Here is a 4,820-nt window from a genome sequence, read left to right as displayed (position 1 = left end):
ACCTTTAAGTACTTGTTCTGAAGCAAGCTTCAAGCCCCATGGCTATAAAAATATATTTGAAACTGCAAGGATAACTGGCTGCTAAAATCTCAGAAGTCAGAGGAGCGGCAGAATTAAGATTGCCAATGGTTGCAATCAGGGCTTCTGCGCCCAACTTTGTTGTCCCTCCCATTAAGAAAATCAAAGTGATACCAGCAAAGGTTTTTTTGTTTGTTTTGAGTTGCCTACAGCCACTAGGAAGAGAACCTCAGTTCCAATTTCGTATGCCAGCCAAATGAATACAGTGGTACCTCAGGTTAAGAACTTAATTCATTCTGGAGGTCTGTTCTTAACCTGAGGTACCACTTTAGCTAATGGGGTCTCCTGCTGCTGCCGCGCCATCATGCGATTTCTGTTCTCATCCTGAAGCAAAGTTCTTAACCCAAGGTACTGTTTCTGGGTTAGTGGAATCTGTAACCTGAAGCATCTGTAACCCGAGGTACAACTGTAGTCAACATTGGAAGTAGTACTTAACGACACACATAAAGAATCTATATCACACTTAATTTGTTTCCCATAGGCAAGTTCAGAACTTTTGGCAAGTAAGAGACATGGAAAAGAGAATAAATCAAGTGAAAAAGCATGGGGATTGGAATTAGCTGGCTAGCACAGGAAACAAGCTGGGAGAGAAGACAGGGGCTTTGGGGGAGGTATGAAGAGCCCTGGCCAAATGTTAGCTCTGGCCCCGATGAGTTATAGAAAGCCCTGAACATTGCAGATCCCCATCCTGCCTCAAGCGAGAGGCATAAAGCCAGTCACAGGGGTCAGACACAAGATTGAAGAGAGTTGCTGGAGCCCAAAATTATGAGCAGACAAGTAGGGACTAAGACTGTAGGAGTTGAGGTCTTAAAGACTGCACCACACATGGAGAAAGTAACGAAATCTGTACTCTCTTCAGGAATCAAGGAAACTGTTCCCAGGCCTACTTTAAGCTGCCTTGTGACAACTGGATACCTACATTCTGTATATTCACAGATGCAGGGGAAGAGCAGAAGAGCTGTGTGGTATTACGGCACACACATCTTAAGCTTCCACAATGAAAAAGCAGCTTTAGGTGGACAGGGAATGCTTGAACGGTGTGGGCTGAATGAAATTGAAACTGTCACCGTGCAGTGCCCTGCATAACCTCCTTGCCCTCCTGATGACAGAAATAGACTGTTGCACTTGAGAGCAATCCCAGAAAGTCTGCAGCTCTAGGAATTTAATGCACAAAACTTTTCCTTGTCCCTCAATGGAATCTTTCACTCGATTCTTTTTTGCATGGGGACCTGGCAAACCTGGGATTCTAAGTTTAGAGCACAGGTGCGTCTTTAGAAATAAAAGTGTTAAGAGATTTGTCAAGTTTTAACTACTAGCTCAGGTTTCACTGTCCTTTCCTCAAGGACATTTAAGAAATACGGACAGTCGTGGCTGTATTGCAAAGGTACCAAGACCTCACACACTTCTTGTGGTAGCTGTAGATGTCTTTCAAGGCAAATGATGTTGGTGAAAAGCTGCCAGTAGCAGTGTCAGGACAAGGTTTGCATTCTTTTCCCTGTCAAAACCATTTTGAGGTGGTGCCTGCAATGAGATCTTAAAATCCTTATGTACTCAACCAACTTGTTGTGCAAGCGGAAAGCAGCACAAAGACTCTCACTCTGCTCTGGAGGATAGGGGGAACCCCCAGAAGAGCATGCCGGGTTAGGATATGGGAAATGGTTCCACTGGGTGAGCAGAAATGCTACACTGGCAAAATAATCTCCTTAGCACTACACTGAATGCAACACACTTGCTTTTAGGCTAGCTGTGAGATCCCACTTTTGAGGACTTTGTGGGTTGCACAGCACACTGCTTTACACCTAGATTCTGAAACGGAGGAGCAAGACCGAAGGAAGCACAAGTCGAGAGAGTATGCGCCTCCTCCACAGGGAATCTTTTTCTCGCTAACCAATCTATGGCACAGCAAAGTTTGAGGAACGAACTGCTTTGGCAAAAGTCCCTCAGGCAAAAGCCTGGAAGAATTCGGTAGGCCCTCTATTCTCCTTTTCGGACATTAGTGCCAATCTCAGCTAGATTCACTCCTTTTCCTACTACAGTGGTACCTCGGGTTAAGAACTTAATTTGTTCTCGTGATCTGTTCTTAACCTGAAACTGTTCTTAACCTGAAGCACCACTTTAGCTAATGGGGCCTCCTGCTGCTGCCACGCCGCCAGAGCACGATTTCTGTTCTCATCCTGAAGCAAAGTTCTTAACCTGAGGTAATATTTCTGGGTTAGCAGAGTCTGTAACCTGAAGCGTATGTAACCTGAAGCGTATGTAACCCAAGGTACCACTGTATATCTATGCAGCCAATTTTTCCCAATACAAAGTCAGTTATTAGCCTTGTGGCTGTCAAAGCCACGCAGGTTTATTATTGGTTCCCACTTGAATGGAGAGAAACAAGCCATGAGCACTGGTTCAGATAGAACACTAAGCCAATGTTGTCGTTTTCTTGCTCCCAGCTTAACCAAGGAAGGAGAGACACAGGCACAGCAAACTGCCAATTCAAAACTGGCTTTTCAGGATGACACTTACAGCAGAGATGGGGGACATCTGGCCCTCCAAATTTTGCTGAACAACAACTCCAATCGCCCCTGGTGATTGGCTATGCTTGCTGGGGCTGGTGGGAGTTTAGTTCAGGAACATCTGGAGGACAAAACATTCCCACTACAGTGGTACCTTGGTTCCCAAACTTAATTCGTTCCGGAAGTCCATTCTAAAACCAAGTCGTGCTTTCCCATAGAAAGTAATGCAAAATGGATGGATCCTTTTCAGACTTTTATAAACAACCCCTAAAGCAGCAATTGAACATGAATTTTACTATCTAACAAGGCCATTTCTGGGCTAGGGTTAATTTTAGGATTGGGTTAGTGTTGTGGTAAGGATGAGAATTAGGGTTCGAGTCAGTGCTGTTTTATGTTTTCTTCTGATTTTGATTCATTTGAGGTTGGTCTGCTTTTTTCAATTTGTTGTGTTGCTGCTTTTTCAAGCTTGTTGGCTGCTCAGGAGAGGTGCAGGCTCCGTCACACTTTTCTATTGAGGGGTGCGTGGCTGTGATCATCTCAATAGAGAAGTTTAAAGGAGCATCGCATGGCAATGCGGAGACAGTCTGACAGCTGCCTCAGTGGTTTAGGGGCTCTCAGATGCAGCTGCCAGGCTGCCTCCACCTTCCCCACCCCCGCAACTATTCTGCCTGGCTGCCTTCAGGTGATGCAGGGGCTCTGATGCTGAGGTGGGGGATCCTTAAATTTCTCCCCTCAAGGGAGAAGTTTAAAGGAGCCCCCAGCCGCAAACCCCTCAATGGAAAGTGTGACGGAGCATGCCCCTCCCCAGCTGAGCTGCCCTGATACAGCTCCTACTCCTGTGCAAGCAGGAGCGCAGGCACTCAAAGCAGAATTGTGGCACTGGAAGAGTAACACTCAAAACAGAACAGGTCAGATTCTGAAAAAGCTTGCAAACTGGAACACCTACGTCTGGCTTTGCGGTGTTCAATTTCCAAGTTGTTAGTGAACTAAGCTGTTCAAATACGGACTGTATGGTGGTACCTCGAGTTACAAACACCTCAGGTTACAAACTCTACTAACCTGGACGTCACCTCGAGTTGAGAACTTTGACCCAGGATGAGAACAGAAATTGTGTGCTGGCGGTGCAGCGGCAGCAAGAGGCCCCATTAGCAAAAGCACGCCTCTGGTTAAGAACAGTTTCTGGTTAAGAATGGACCTCTGGAACGAATTAAGTTCATAACTAGAGGTACCACTGTAATGGCTTACAGTCAGTGCTTTTTTTCTAAAAGCACTGTTTACAGTGATGTGCAAACCAGCCCACAAGAAGCTCTCATTTCAGAATCACCTTCTCTGAACAATGTTTAACCCTTCCCAATGAAAGGTGGGAACTTCTTTAAACTAAAGTGGTATTTTGTTTATGCACTGAGATTACCTCAAAGCCCTCATAAGGTGGATGGCTTCATTCCATGTGCAGAAATATTAATGTGTGCATTTCACATTTACATACCAGAAGAATATCAAACAGGGATCTTGCATATATTCTACAGGAAGGGCAGCTATTACTCTCCAGATGTTGTGGATTACAACTTTCATCATCAGTGAACACTGGCTGTGCTGGCTGGGGCTTTGGGAAGTCATGGTTCAACTTCTGGGAAACGCAATGTCGGCTACCCACATTGTATAGTTAGCATTCATCTCCTGAAATTGTGAAAGGCCTGACCCAGTTACAGGAAAGCATTGCAGCATAGAGTCCTGGGGAATTAGAATTTCTTTATTTTACCATAATGAGATTTGACCGTCTCAATTTGCATCTCATATTGAAAATAAAAACCGACTTCAGTAATAGAGGCGTAGCTCAGAGCCTGCCCCAAGCTTCAAAATGAAAGCCTAGGTATTTGGGTGGCTTGAAGAGTTTCAGGCCCCCACAAACACAGCTCACTCGGAAGGGAGATTCTGTGAGGGAACTTCCAACATACAGCAGTTATAGTATAGAAGTTTAGTGTCCTGTGCGTTAGAGGAGTGGGCTAACATGTTTTGCATATTTTATTTACTCCTCCCTTCCCTCTTCAGTGTGTTAACCCACTCCTCTAGGTGTTTTTTGATAATACTAGAAAGCTAGGAGCAGTCACCTCTCAAACCCAAACAGGTCACCAAGGTCACCCTTTTTAAGCATTTCCAAGCAAAGCAGCTTACTGAAGCCTTACGGAGTCACAGACGCTTAATAAAGGCCAGCTATAAAAACTCAAGAGCACCACAATA

The sequence above is a fragment of the Podarcis gaigeae genome (assembly GCF_964106915.1).
Source record: "Podarcis gaigeae genome assembly, chromosome: 2".
Taxonomy (NCBI): domain Eukaryota; kingdom Metazoa; phylum Chordata; class Lepidosauria; order Squamata; family Lacertidae; genus Podarcis; species Podarcis gaigeae.
The sequence above is the reverse complement of the archived record's forward strand: the minus strand, read 5'-3'. Positions refer to the sequence as shown.